Source organism: Urocitellus parryii, chromosome 9, assembly GCF_045843805.1.
Source record: "Urocitellus parryii isolate mUroPar1 chromosome 9, mUroPar1.hap1, whole genome shotgun sequence".
Classification (NCBI taxonomy): Eukaryota; Metazoa; Chordata; class Mammalia; order Rodentia; family Sciuridae; genus Urocitellus; species Urocitellus parryii.
This window is the reverse complement of record NC_135539.1, coordinates 98,852,023-98,868,280: the sequence shown is the minus strand read 5'-3', so window position 1 is coordinate 98,868,280 and position 16,258 is coordinate 98,852,023.

Here is a 16,258-nt window from a genome sequence, read left to right as displayed (position 1 = left end):
TCTTGACTTGTGTTCCCAAGGTCCAAAAGATCATTCTCACCATTTTGCTTCTGATAGTTCCTCTCAAGATAAATATATATATATACTCAGAAAGTTCTTATTTTTTCATATTATATTTTATTATATTTAGGGAGCAGCTGCTTTGGGCATTCAAATGCTGCTATCTACGTCTGTTTGCATCATTTATTTTCCTGCCAAAAATTTGTACACCAATATGGTTTTAATGGGTAAAACTAAAGCTACAGTCTCTTCTCACACAAGGTGGTTCAATGATTCATTTTCCACTGCCCCTTCTCTCTGCCTCTGCCATATGAACCTCATATAACAGTTCTCTCTTATAGTCTGGAGGAAAAACTCTTGAAAAAATAATGGAAGGCTGAGGCTTACAGAAAACCAACTTTCCCAACAGTTCTGGTTTGAGTTTCTTCTTGACCTTGCTCGCTTACTTTGAAAATTGTTCAGAGAAGATTTCAGCAATCTTGGAGCCTAAAATTATGTTTAAATGCCTCTTGTAACTCCTAGAAATTACCAACATGATAAGAAGCTAGAAGAAGCTCCCCTACTGGGTGATTTACTGTCCCCATCAAGTCCCTGCAAAATTCCTAAGATTTCATCTTATATGATGACAGCTCCAGGATCTATAAAGTGCCAACAAATCCTAGAAGATCCCCAAGGTTTGTATGCATCTATAGTGAAATTGAATCTAATTTAAAGCTCAGCCACCCCAGCCAAATATTTCTTTAAGCACAAACCCTTAAACAGTTGCTAGTGTTCAGCCTTCTTTTGAGTTTTGGAGGATGTGTGCCTCTTCTAGGGCACTATTTTTGAGAAATCTTAGCAATAATGGATTCCATATGCTATGGCTCAGGTATGCTAGGTTCTCAACCACTGGATTTGAAGAGTCACCAGGGGCTGCTGGAATGAGGAAGGCAGCTTTGAGCTGGGGAACCTGACCCATCTGAAGAAGCTGATCCCAACAAGGACAAGAGGAGCTCCAAGCCTGAGCATACATCTGGGATATTAAGCACAGGAATGGGTCACATTCATGGTCATTTGGGTGGTTGGCCCAACTGCAGGGCAAGTTAGCACTATGGTTCTGATTGGCCTCAAGGGATGCTGGAACTCTGAGGACTGAACTCTTTCAACTGACCAGCTCCTTAGAGTAGGGGCTCAGTCAGTGCATTTGAGAACGTGTAGTCTGGAGGAGGTACAGGAGGCAGGATACAGCCTCCAGGGTATTGTGATAGATCAGGAGTTTGGTGGTGATGACAGTGGTGGAGATGGGGGTGAGGTGGTTCTGGTCACTTAAAAAACTGGCAAACTGGGTTCAAGGAAATTCTCTGTAGAGTGGTTGTCCAAGAGCAGAAATGAAGAAATGTTTAAAAATACTTAATTCATTTTAGTGTTTCCAATTACAAAATTAAAATCAAAATACCATCAGTGTTTATGACTTGGAAAAAAAACTCGGGAAAGCAAAAGGAGGAAAAGAAAACTCTTCACAATTCAAGTAACCATTGTTGCCAGTTGATACATGTCCTTTGCACTTTCTTTGTGAATTCACAGATTGATATCATATGTATAATTTTGAGGTCTTTTTTTCCCCCTTAGTAATACTGTTTTTTATTTTCCCATGTTATTCTTTTGTAAAATTTCTAGTCATTTCATAGTATTCACTACATATTCTGAGTATCCTCTTGAGGGCCACAACCAAGTCAAGATGGTGCCTGGCAGTTTGCCAGGAGGAGTAGTTTGTGAAGCAACGCCAGTGAGCCATTAAAATGATGAGGATTCCTTAATGACTGACTGCTGTATCTAGATGATGTTAATTAAATTAAGCTGTGTGTAATTAGCTGGGTATCTGTACCTCTGCTGTCCCGCAGAGAAGTGGTTCCTGCTACCTTGGGTGCCCGCTACTTTGAGATCTCAGTTCCTGCTGAGTTCACTCACAATAAAGTAGTTCCTGCTTCAACCTTCAAGTTGCTTGTCACCTCTCGGTTATTTTGCCCAGCCGGACTTAGGCAGCCCAGCCGGACTAAGGCAGTATCCCATAATTTATTGGTTGAATGAATCCATTATTTTTAGAAATTTTTTCTTTTCCATATTATTCATTGCTAAACAGTTTTTACATGCAATTCTATATATATATCTCTGTTCTTTAAAAAAATCTTCCCTTCCTTTCTTTCCCTCCCTTTTCTATCTTCCTTCCCCTCCCCTCCCTTCCCTCCCTCCATCCCTTCCTTGCCAGGGCTTCCTCTATCACTGACATATATCCCCAGCTCCAGAATACATTTCTTGGAGTGGGATTTTCCAGGATCAAAGGGAATACTCCAGATTAAAGATTCTAAGAATCTATGTAATGGTTAATTTGAATTGTCAACCTGGTTGGATTAAGAGAGGCCAAGGATTAAGAGGCTTCTGGGGGTGTCAATGAGGGTGTGTCTAGGAATGACTGACATGTGGGATAGCGAATTGAAATGGAGACCCTCCCTAAGCATGGTCAGCACTGTCCAATAGGATGGTGGCTTGGATGGAATAAACCTTGAAAGAACAAGGAAGCAGCAGCAGATGCCGGCTGTGATTCTTCTTGAAGGGGTACTTGATTGCTGCTGTGATGGATTGAGGATATCAGACTTTCTCTTCTTCACTCTTCCAAAGCAGACTCTGCCAGAAGCCTTTAGTCTCAGACTAGGATAGCACCACTGTTCCCTCTTGTTCTGGGGCTTCAGCCTCCTAAACTGTGCAGCTACTGGCTCTTCCAGCTCTCCAGCCTGCAGACAGCCATTGTAGACTATCCTGCTTCTGGTCGAGTAAGCCAACCTAATAAACTCCTTCCCCTTTTTAAAAATAAATTTTTAAATTGTAGATGGACACAATACATTTATTTATTTATTTATTTATTTAAATGTGGTGCTGAGGATCCAACCCAGTGCCTCATACATGCCAGATCAGTGCGTTACCACTGAGCCACAACCCCAGCCTCAAATTCCCTTTTCATAATCATACTTTCTGTTGATTCTGTTTCCCTAGAGAAGCCTGACAATCTGCAAGCCTAGAAATAGCATCTTCTGTGTCTCTGATGGGGCTTTCCTGAGCCCCAGCCACTGGGGACGCAAGATGAGATTGGGATACATGGGACACAGGGTGCCTGTCATTGTGAACATTTTGGCCTGGGGGGCAAAGACTTCCTCATTCCTCAGGCTTCTAGTCTTGATTCTGATCACCTGCTATGTAACCTTAGGTGAACAACTACCTCTCTGGCTTTGTTTCCTCATCTGTAATATAAAGTGGTTGAATTCAGTGATCTTGATGATCTTTAAGCTCCTTAAGATCTTACCTCTTCTTTTTCACAGAGTTAGTGGAAATGGTGAATGATATTCACGGTGAACACGTATTTTTGTCTTTCAGAAGAAGATGGTGCACAGATTAAGAAGAAAGATAACCTGTGGGTCCTGGAAAACAAACCCCACTATTTCTACTCTAGATCAGCGACATCAAGGAAGTGTGCCCAGCGGCTGTCACATTTTCAAGAGTGAATTTCAGAATAAAGACCCTCCTTTTATTTGTGCCTCCGACACATTGCTGAGATGGTAAATTCTTATTCCATAAAATTAATTTCTAAGGTCTCTCCCACCCCAGTGGCTGCCTTATAAACAGATGGGGAAACAGTAGAGGGTAAACACAAAATCATAAATATGAGAGTGGGATTCCATGAATGAACCCAGGCAGCCAGAAGGGGAGGTGGCCAGCTGAAATGGGCCACAGGAATCCTAGGGACAGTGTTGTATACTGGTCCTTCTCAGGGCTTGCCTCTTTTGCTCTGATTCAAATGCTATCATTCTCTCTTCACGTGGCCTTCTGCAGAAAACAGGGCACATAGTACAACCTGGTAATTGAATCAATTGCTCCTGTTTGGTTGGGCCAGCAGATGAGCAATGAGTGCTTTTTTTTTTTCCTTTTGTTGCAGCTGATTTGCTATTAAAATGTGGTTCTAGGTCCTTAAAGCAGTATGTATAAGAAACCAGTGGGAGCCTGGTGGGAAGGCCATCCCCGTAGCTAATTTATTTCAAATCACACCCAGGAAATTCAGTTTATCTAAACAAATATCCTAGGCCAGAAGGGAGGGCTGAGGCAGAGCAACTGGGGAGTGGCCAAAAAATATTAAGCATTGCATAGCTGGGTAAAGGCAGCATCGAGAGATCCAATGACTGTTTAAATTATTATAGAATGTAAACTCATTGGTGACATCTAATCCAGCCATATTTCCCGCAATTATTTCACCCCAGCAGGGTTTACTTTCCCATCAGTACTGGATCACAGAGCTGTCAGCTGGCGTTTTTGAAGGGTGATTTGTTGCTCTAATGAGATACTGAAATCTGTTTATGGTTGTTTATCTAAGGCTCATCTTTCTTCCGAGGCAGCTTCCTTCTCTTGGGATTCTATTTGGGCAGCTCTCTTCAATTCCCCCAACAGAACAACTGTCAGGATTTCATAAAGGGTAAGTATCCTGTCCATGTTAATTTTATGACCTATGACTATATTCATAGTTATTGAGAGCCAACTGTGTTAAAATTACGCCTTATATAGTCAAGATGTTTTAAAGCATACCCAGCATATGCATATGTATTATTTCTTATGTTAGATAACACAGTAGTTATAAACATTGATTATAAAAAGTAATTTTACATATCAGTCTTTACAGACTGATAGCCATTGTTTTCATCAATGATCCCAGGAAGTGGGTACTATTATCATCTCCATTTTACATGTGGAGAAATCAAGGCACAGTTCTACAGCTGATCATCTTTGTGGTATTAACTGAAGGCAGGAGAATGAGAGCAGCATGGTACCAAGCTGTGGCTTGACAGTTTTTTAACTAAAATCTCTATTAGGGTAGAGAGGAGTGAATGTCACTTCTAGGGAAATCTGGCACTAAAATCAACAGTGACTCTCAGAAGACTTAACATTTCCTTTAAATTTGTGTTGGCTTTTGGAAGTAATTTGGTGTAAAATCTGCATTCTGCTCTGTAATATACTGGAGTTTGCTTCATTCCTAATCGATGCCAAATTTCTGAATGAATCGAATGTTCCAGGATGTGCCTTGTTTTTATCTTGGGAACTTTGATTGCCTCAACAACCCACTCATTGGCTACTGCTGGGAGCATTTGTCTCCTAATTCAGGAATTCCAGGTATCATGGAGAGATGACAGGGCTGTGAGTCGGGCATAAACTAGGATCTGGTTCTAATGTTACTGGACGGCTCTGAGACTGCGAATGAGTCATCTGCAAGTCAGTTGCAAGTATCAGGCAAGGTAACCTCAATTTTTAATTTTATATGTGATTTTTTTTTCAGAATACAGGTCAATTTGGCATATCTGTTTTTAATATCTGTATATCCATTATCTATCAGACTATCATCTATTTCTCTCTCTCTCACACACACACACACACACACACACACACACACACACACACACACGTGCATTGGTATCAGGGATTGAACCCAGGGCAGTTTAACCACTGAACCACATCCCCACCCCCTTTTATATTTCATTTTGAGACAGGGTCTCACTAAGTTGCTGAGGCTGCCTTTGAACTTGTGAACTCCTGCTTCAGCCTGAGCTGCTAGAATCACAGGTGTACACCACCATGCCTGGCCTATCTCATCATTTTTATTTGAAAGAACTCCTTGTGATAAATATCTTATTGACATACAGTATAGAAGACTGGAGACTAAATTCTCTCTCCTTCAGTAAGAAATAGTAGAGTGAGCTTTGGACAGGTGCCTGCCATTTTGGAAGTAGGAGATTCTTTATTTGGGGAAGCATGGGGGCCAGAATTGCTCCTTGTCTACTACAGGCCTTTTCTAAGGAGAGAGCTTAAATCATAAGTTACTATGAAAGTACTTTACACTGACCTGGGGTCACTGAAAAATAAGAATGGAGGACTCATGTTTAAAACTGATTTCTCCTCACAGCCTTTATGGAGCCTTTGCAACATTCGCTGTTTCTGTTCCAGCTAAATTGGGAATCCATATGATCTCTTTGGGACAGTCTTGGCTTGTTACCCTCTTTCTCTATATAAATGTGTCCTGGAATAGACAATAAATTGCATAATCACTGTACTACTGAGAAAAGGGGCCCTATGCAGGTCTATTCTATAGCCCAGGACCATGTCAGTGGGACATACAGTTTGTAGGGCTTCTCCCAGGAAGTGAAGGAAGACACAGCCAAAGTGAAGGGGGAATAGATTTTCTGCCTTCATCAGAAAAGGTAAACACATGGGTTGGAAAGAGTAATGCTTGGTGGGATTGGCCTCACTGACCATTTGGAGGAAATTTTCCCTTTGGCTTGGAGGGCCAAAGTTTTCTTTCCTTTCCTTTCCTTTCCTTTTCCTTTTCCTTTTCCTTTCCTTTCCTTTTCCTTTTCCTTTTTCCTTTCCTTTTCCTTTTCCTTTTCCTTTTCCCTTTCCCTTCCTTTCCTTTCCTTTCTTTCCTCTTCCTCTTCCGACACTGGGTTAAGAAGCAGGCAGGCATTAGGAGCTTTGCACAATTCAGTACCCAGTACTTGGTCTAATGGCATCAGGAACAAACAACTTTAAAGAGCAGGGGTGAAACGGTATGGTCAGGCAGGTTCTGCATGCTGCATGCAGGATCAAACTGAATTCTCTATGTGGGCTTTGGGAGTCTGATCCCATTCTTCACTTTGGCTCATTAGGGCCAGTTTTCAGTTTAGCTGCATATGGACAGTTTATAAACCGCTTTTTGTAGGAGAAAGGACTTAGCAGAGGTTCCAGAAGAAGTTTCATACATAATTTTCAAAGGGGCTTTAGGGAATTGTCTTCCATTGCAGCACCAGGTTCATAGTCTTCCTATGGGCACCCGCAGCCAGTGCTCACCAAGGCTGAATATGTGTCTAGTAGAAACAGATTATAGGAGCAGAGAAATGCAAGTGGTAGGGATGTTCCCCTGGCAGTTTCAAAATTAATTTATGAAGGGGTTTTACAGAATTGACTCCTGCTACAGCACCAGTTACGCGTTTTTCCTGTGAGCCTCTACGGGCCATTGCTCAACAAGAGGGCAACAGTTTTGAGTGCAACCTGACTCATGCTTGGTGGACTGAGTTCTCCATTGTCCAGCAGTCTTTGCCTCATGACCATGTATCTGAGTGTCCAGGGGTTTCAAGGCATTCATGAACCCATGGAAATTTTATTATGTATGCATGTGTTCCTTAATTTTCTAGGGATAGGCTCCATACTTTTCAGAACATACCAAAGAATCTATGCTCACTTGACCTTGGTGTCTAATTTATCTTGCCAATTAAAAGTCAGTGGGGAGGGCTGTGGCTTGGGAGTCTTTGACACAAATAGATGATTCTGATGTCCAAATTATCTTTGTATTCCAAAGATAATTTTAAGAGAAAATCATTAAGACTTATTAGTTTTGGGGCTGGGATTGTGGCTCGGTGGTAGAGTGCTTGCCTAGCATGTGTGAGGCACTGAGTTTGATCCTCAACACCACATAAAAATAAAAAAATAATTAAAGCTATTGCATCCATCTACAACTGAATAAATATTATAAAAAGACTTATTAATGTTGATAAAATGAAAAGCTGACAATTTTTTTCTTTTTCCTATGAAAGTGTTTTTTTTTTTAATATAAAAAGAGATTGATGTTGGTTCCATTTCCAGCTTTCCAAGGAATCTCCATACTGCTTTCCAAATTGGCTGCACCTATTTGCAGTCCCACCAGCAATGTACAAGTGTACATTTTCCCCCACATCCTTGCCAGCACTTGTTATTGTTTGACTTTATAATGGCTGCCATTCTTACTGGAGTGAGATGGTATCTTAGAGTAGTTTTAATTTGCATTTCTCTGATTGCTAGAGATGGTGAGCATTTATTTGTGTATTTGTTGATTGATTGTATATCCTCCTCTGAGAAGTGTCTGTTCAGGTCCTTGGCCCATTTGTTGATTGGGTTATTCATTTTTTTGTTTAACTTTTTGAGTTCTTTGTATACTCTAGAGATTCGAGCTCTATCTGAAATGTGAGGGGTAAAAATTTGTTCCCAGGATGTAGGCTCCCTATTTACCTCACTTATTATTTCTCTTGCTGAGAAAAAACTTTTTAGTTCGAATACATCCCATTTGTTGATTCTTGATTTTAACTCTTGTGCTATAGGTGTCCTATTAAGAAATTTGGAGCCCGACCCCATGAGATGGAGATTAGGGCCAACTTTTTCTTCTATTAGACGCAGAGTCTCTGGTTTGATTCCTAGCTCCTTGATCCATTTTGAGCTAACTTTTGTGCATGGTGAGAGAAAGGGATTCAATTTCATTTTGATGAGGCTGGCTTTGAACTTGCAATCCTCCTATGTCAGCCTCTTGTGCCTCTGTTATTGCAGGCATGTGCTACCACATCTGGCTATTTTTGATTTGTGTTATCTATCTATTTATCTATATACAAATGAAAATTTTTTGGTACATTCATATATGTATATAACATTCTATTATTAAATTCATTTCATATTTCTACCCCTCTCCCTTTTTTATTTTTCTTGGCACCAGGAAATGAACTCAGGGGCACTCAACCACTGAGATACATCCCCAGGCCTATTTTGTATTTTATTTAGAGACAGGGTCTCACTGAGTTGCTTAGTGCCTCGCTGTTGCTGAGGCTGGCTTTGAACTCGTGATCCTCCTACCTCAGCCTCCTGACTGCCCCTCTCTCTTCTTTACTCCCTCCCTCTCATTCTCTCTCTGCTCTACTGATCTACCCTGTATCTTTGATATCCTATCCCCTCCCCTGACCCCTTTTCCCCTTATCTTTCTCTAGCTTCCACATTTAAGAGAAAACATTAGAAACTTGATTTTATGAGTCTGGTTTATTTCACATAGCATGGTTTTCCCCTTCCTATCCATTTGCTAGCAAATGGCATTATTTCATTCTTCTTTTGACTGACTAACACTCCTTCACAATATCTTATTTTTAATGGAGATTTTGAGAGTACACATCAGAAAAGTGTATAATTCATAATTGTACAGCTTGGTGAATTTTTTATAAAATGAATACACTTACTGTAGCCACCTTCCAGATCAAGAATTATTACCAGCCCCTTTCCAGTTACTGTCTTCCTCTCCTTCATGATTTTTAACTTATTTTTTTGAAATTTATATACATAAAACTATGTAGTACATACTCTATTATGTCTGAATTTTTTTATTCAACATTTTTTTTTGTGAGATTCATCCATGTTGCCACATGTAGCAGTAGTTTTTAAAACATTTTCATAGCTGTATAGAATTCAGTAGTCTATTATAAGAATTTTGCCATGGTTTATTTATTTAAATCTTGGTGTTGACAGATATTTGGGCGATTTCCAGTTCTGAGCTACTACAAACAATGTTGACATATCTATTTTTGTATGTGTCTTTTGGTGCACATATTTAAAAATTTCTGTTGGAAAATATACTTCAGAGTGAAATTGCTAAGTTATGTTGGGTATGCATCTATTCAGCTCTAGTGGATACTGCAGACACTTTCTCACAGTGGTTTTACTTACTTACATCCCCAGGAGTGTGTGATAGTTTATCTGCTTCCTGTTCTTGTCGTCACTTGGAATTATTAGTCTCATTCACTTTAATCATTCCAGTAGATAGATATCTGTTGCCATCTTATTATGGTAGCAAATTTCATTGGACTGGTGCATTTTGGTAAATAGAAGCTTTAATATAGAATAATTTATTGGTCTTTTCTTTATGACTGATTTTTTTGTGTCCTATTTAAAATATCTTTGCATACCTTCAGGTAATATGTTATTTTTCTTTACTGATTTACCATTTACATTGAAATCTATCCTCTACATGAAATTGATTTTTGTGTATGCTATGAAGTAAAGGTGTAGATTTTTTCCATGTGAGTGTTCACTTTTGGAAAGACCATTCTTCCTTTGTTGCCACCTTTCTCGTAAATCAGTATCCAAACATGCTTGTGTGTGTCTGTGAATGTTGTATTTTGTTCCATTCACTTATTTATCTTTACTTGCCAATCCTGAATACTTAGCTTTATAGAAAATCATAATAGCTGATAGTTTAATTTTCTAGCTTTCAATATTGTCTTGGTTATTTTTGAAACTTTCTTTGCCTTTCCATATATTTGAAAAGCATATTTGCGATAAAAAATTGTGTCCTGTTTAAAATATCTTTGCATACCTTGTACAGCTTGGTGAATTTTTATAAAATGAATAATTAAGATTTGGTTGGGATAGCATTAAATCTATAGATTAATTTGGGGAGAACTGACTTCTTTGTAATTCTGTTATTCCAATCATATAATAGTGTACACCTTAATTTATTTAACTCTGATTTCTTTGTAAAATTTTTTTAGTTTTATGCAGAGATTTGTACCTTTTTAGTAGATTTATTTCTATATATTTAATACTTTGGTCATTTTTTCAAATATTTTATCTTTAAAATTTTAATTTTATAATTATTGCTGCTATAGAGAAGCATACTTGTTTTGATGTATTAATGGTCTTTTATCCAGTAACTTTATTAAATTTGCTTATTAATTTTAATAATTTTTTTTTGTACCAGGGATTGAACCCAGAGTACTTAACAACTGAGCCACATCCCCAGCTCTTTTTTTTTTTTTTTTGTTACTGGGGATTGAACTCAGTAGCCCTCAACCACTAAGCCACATCCCAGGCCTATTTTGTAATATATATATATATATATATATATATATATATATATATATATTACAATATATACATTACAATTATATATATAATATATAATATATATAAAAGTTTTTGATAGACCTTTATTTATATGTGATGCTGAGACTCGAACCCAGTGCCTCACATGTGCCAGGCAAGTATGTTACTGCTGAGCCCCAGCCCCAGCCCTATTTTGTATTTTATTTAGAGACAGGATCTCACTGAATTGCTTAGTGCCTCACTGTTGCTGAGGCTGGCCTTGAACTCATGATCCTCCTGTCTCAGCCTCCTGAGCTGCTGGGATTACAGGCATGCGCCATTGTGCCTGACTTAATTTTAATTATTTATCTACAGTTCCTTTAGGATTGTTTTTAAAAAATACAGAATATGGTTTTCATTTTTTACCTTTATAATAATACTTATCCTGACTTGGTATTTGGAAGGCAGATGTTGTGAAACTAGCCAGAATCTCCTGATGTTACAGGAAGCTAAAAACTAAAATAAGTATGATGTTTTCTGTAAAAGTTTTGAAGATATTCCTTATCAGAAGGATGTTCCCTGCTTTTGCTGATTTTAGAGTTTGTTTATTCATGATATACTTATTTATTAAAATCATAAATGGATATTGAATATTGTCCAATGCTTTTGCTGTACCATTGAGAAAACCATTGTATTCCCCTTCATTTATGCCTGTAGTGAATTATAGTGCAGGCCACATCTACATTACTTTATATTGTGGTTATGCTTTCACAAAAAGAATCTTTTGGAAAATATATACTGAAATATTTGTGATTGAATATTTATGAGGTTTTTTTTTTTTTTTTTTTACAAAATATTCTGAGAGTGATGGTTGAGGTTGTCCATCAGTTGATATATTGTTGAACCTGGGCAGTGAGTACATGGGGATTCATTACATTTTCTTCTTAACCTTTGTATGTATTTGAACGTTTTTCATAAAAAAATGTTTATAATTTGGTTTTAGAAGGCAAGTCCTGTCTTGAAGAGGTAATGCCGCTCAAGCTTCAATTTATCTCTATAAGTGTGCAAAAATGTCCAGTATTTAATAAAAACCTAACAGATATATTAGGTGGAAAGAGAAGAAGAAAGAGAGGGGAGGGGATATGTCATTTAAGAGAAAGAGACTAGATAATCTAGATTTGGAGCTATCATACATTTAAATATTGGTTAATACATTTATTTAAGTGAATACATGATTAAGTATAATCTAAAAAAGGCAAACAAATTTGAGAAGTAAACTATAATATCTGAAATTAAAAACTAAACATTTTAACAGTAGATAAAATACAAATGAAGAACTAAAAGAAGAGGAAAAAAAAGCATATAAACCTAAGGGGGAAATAGAGAAAAGGTTAGAATATATAAGAAACAATGTGATAAATATATTGAGCTTTTTTTTTTAAAAGCCAATATGATTTAGAACTTAGAAGGAGAAAAGGGCATGCATGAGGTGGAAGATATATTCAAAGAGACGAAAGGCCATGGATTTTCACAAACAAGAAAAGACGTCAGATCATAGATTCAAGAAGCCCTACATCACCAAAATGTGTAAATATGAAGAAATCCACCCCCTGACATATCTTAGTAAAACTTAAGAAAACCCCAAACTAGAAAAACTTGAAAGCAGTTAGAGAAACTTCAAAAGGAGTTTTAAAGGAGAAACAGTGAGACTTGCAAGCTGATTTCTCAGGAGAAATAATAAAAACCAAAAGACGATGGTACAGATATTCAGTTTTGAAAGAAGATGACTGTGAACTTAGATTCTGTATCCACAGAAAATATGACTTAAAATCAGGACAAGATAAAGTCATTTTCGGACAAAAACTGTAACAGTTCGTTATCAGCAGAATAGATTAAAAAATTCTAGAGTGAGTTTTCTGGGCAGCGTAGAATATCCCAGATTGGAAAACAAATAGCAGAAAGGAGCACAAAGCAATAGAATGGATAATATAAACTATTGCTTTTATAAAATAATAATAATAGGTTTAAAATATAGGTACAATAAAATACATGGCAGTAAAGTTCAAAAATATGTAGATAAATGGAGTTTAAAATGTTTATAATTAATTCCATGTTTCCTTTTTGGAAGTAAAAGTTTTTATTTTCCCCATAATTTTTTTTTACTGGTGATTATAATTGTATATGATGGTGGAATTTGTTGTTAGCCTAACTTTTATTATACATTCCAAAGTCAACCAGTAAAAATAGTAAAAAAATGTATAAGTAATAACAAGCTAATAGGGGAGAAAATGAAATTCTAAAAATATTTGTTGACACTTCTAAGGAGAGGAGAGAGGAAAAGGAACATATAGTAAGTGAGATAAATAGAACAAATAATAGGGTTATAGTTTTAATGAAAATATATTGGTAGTTATACTAAGTGTAAATGTTATAAATACCATAATTAAAAGACTAGAACAACCTACTACATTAAAAAGCCAAAATCAATTATTTGATGTCTATAAGAAATTGTAAATGTAAACATACAGATATTTCCAAAGTAAAATGAGGAGAAAAATGTATAATATTAAATTATAATCTAAAGTAAGCTGAGTGCCTATACTAATAGTAGATAAAATAGATATAAAGGCAAGGTATATAATGATAAAAATCAATTCATCATGGATTTAGGACAAATCTGAAATTGTATACAATTTATAATATAACATCAAAATATATTTAAAAATTGGCCAATTGAAGGGAACAGTAAACATACCCACAAATTTTGGATTCTCAAAATTCTTAGAGTCTTGCTCTTGACAATGTCAAGAATCAACTGTACTTTTCTTTATCTAGAACAGTTAAAAAGTCTTGTAAGGGTACAAAGTATTACTTTTCCCTTGAATATTTTTTTTTGAGGAAGTAAGAAGGTATAATTGTTTTTGCTCTGACATGAATATGCATATTACTTCTCCATACAGTTGTATCTATATAGTGAATGAGCTTCTTTCTTTTTCCTTGTCTTCCTTCACCTCCACATGACCTCAGGTGCAGAGAACTGACTTATTTATATTTCTTAATTCAGAGCACACTGTAATCAACTTTAGGCTTAGCCAGAATGAAACACAAATGACCTTTAGTCCAATTTCCAATAAAGTCCTCCTTCTCCTCCGAAACCTCTTGAACCCAGTCTTTACTATGCACAGTCCTATCAGCATTCTGGTCTTCTGACCTCCACCAGAACTGCCCATGGAGGTCCACCTGTTACATTCTAAAGCTTTTCTGCTTGCATCACTAATCTTTTCAAAATTCCTCCCACAAATTCCCCAAAGCTCTAAAAGCTTCTGAACCCCTTGGTTAAGAAGAACCATTCCACCATTCCACTTCTTAGCACCAATTTCTGTTTTAGCCAGCTTTTTTTTTCTTGCTGCTGTGACCAAAAGACTGGATAAGAAAAAATTATAGAGGAAAGATTTCTTTGAGGGCTTATGGTTTCAGACATCTCAGTCCATAGACAGCCTGGCTCCACTCCTTGGGGTCTGAGATGAGGCTGAACATCATGGAGAAGGAATGTGGTGGAGGAAAGCAGCTCAAGACATGATGACCAGAAAGCAGAGAGACTAAGCTCACTTCATCAAATATATATCCCAAAGGCATGCCCCCCACTGACCCACCTCTTACAGCCACACCCAACCAGCCTATAGTTATTACTCGGTTAATGTCCATCAGGGGATTAACTCACAGATTGGGTTAAAGCTGTCATAACCCAACCATTTCACCTCTAAATCTTCCTTTGTTGTCTCACACATGAGCTTTTCTTTTGGTGGGGGGACCTAATATCTAAACCATAATATCTTCTTTTATTTAAAAATTATTTATTATTTATTTTAATTAGGTATATATGACAACAGAATGCATTTTGATTTACTGTATACAATTGCAGCACAACTTTTCATTTCTCTGGTTTTACAAGCTATAGCGTCACACCATATGTGCAGTTATACATGTACCTAGGGTAATGATGTCTATCTCATTCCACCATCCTTCCTGCCTCTGTGCCCCTTCCCTTCTCCTCCCTCCCCTTTACCCAATCAAAGTTCCTCCATTTTCCCCATGTTCCCCCCAACCCCAATTATGGATCAGCATCCACTTATCAGAGAGAACATTTGGCCTTTGTTTTTTTTTTTTTTTGAATTGACTTACTTTGCTTCGCATATTTTCCAACTCCATCCATTTACCTGTAAATGCCATAGGTTTATTCTCTTTTAATGCTGAGTAATATTCCATTGTGTATATATACCATAGTTTATTTATCCATTCATCTGTTGAAGGTTATCTGGGTTGCTTCCACAGTTTAGCTATTGTGAATTGAACTGCTATAAACATCCATGTGGCTGTGTTACTATAGTATACTGATTTTAAGTCCTTTGGGTATAGACTGAGGAGTGGGATAGATGGATCAAATGGTGGTTCCTTTCCAAATTTTCTATGGAATCTCCATACTGCTTTCCACATTGGTTGCACCAATTTGCAGTCCCTCCAGCAATGTGTGAGTGTGCCTTTTCCCCCACATTCTTGCCAACACTTATTGTTGTTTGTATTCTTGATAACAGCCATTCTGACTGTAGACCCTGATGTCCTTAATAAGACTCCTAAAGCACAAGAAATAAAATCAAGAATCAATAAATGGGATGGATTCAAACTAAAAAGCTTCTTCTCAGCAAAATAAATAGTCAGTGAGGTAAAGAGAGAACCTACATTTTGGGAGCAAATTTTTGCCACACACAGACATCAGATAGAACACTAATCTCCAGGAAACATATAAAACTAAAAAAAAACTTAACACCAAAAAACAAACAACCCAATCAATAAATGGGCTAAGGAGCTGAACAGACACTTCTCTGAAGAAAATATACAATTGATCAACAAATATATGAAAAAAATGTTCAACATCTCTAGTAATTATAGAAATGTAAATCAAAACTACTCTAAGATTTCATAATATCTTCCAATTCTCTGAAAGGCAGAAACATTCTTTCTTGGCCTTCGAGATTCCATTCAATCTATTAAATTTTAAATACCTATTCTCCTGTATTAAATCCTTTCTTGCTTGAAATACATAGTGTGTCTTTTCCTGATTGAATCTTGATGGATAAAGTATTTGTTATCAGTAGTGGTTTTAGGAAATATATCTTTGCAGATGGAAATCTAATTTTGTTTGACCTTGGCCAAATTTTAAAGCAATGGTGACATAATTGCCAGTGACATGGATATTAATAACTCATGACATGCAATAGCAAAAGCTTTGCTTAAATAATCACCTATTTTCTACAACTAATTTTCTATCAAAGACAAGACTTTGAGTGAACAAATGGCTGTTGCAATAAATTTTAATTGTGGGAAAGCTGACTACAGGAACTATGGGGTGGGGCAGTGATTTATGACTACGATAGAGATTTTAAACAGCCTGATTAAAGAATAGTCAGGGAACCACTGAACTTCTATGAGCTTGAAGAATATCTTAGCTAAGAAATATTGTTTTTGCAGGGCCAATATAAAAAATGTCAGATGTACAGTTTGATTC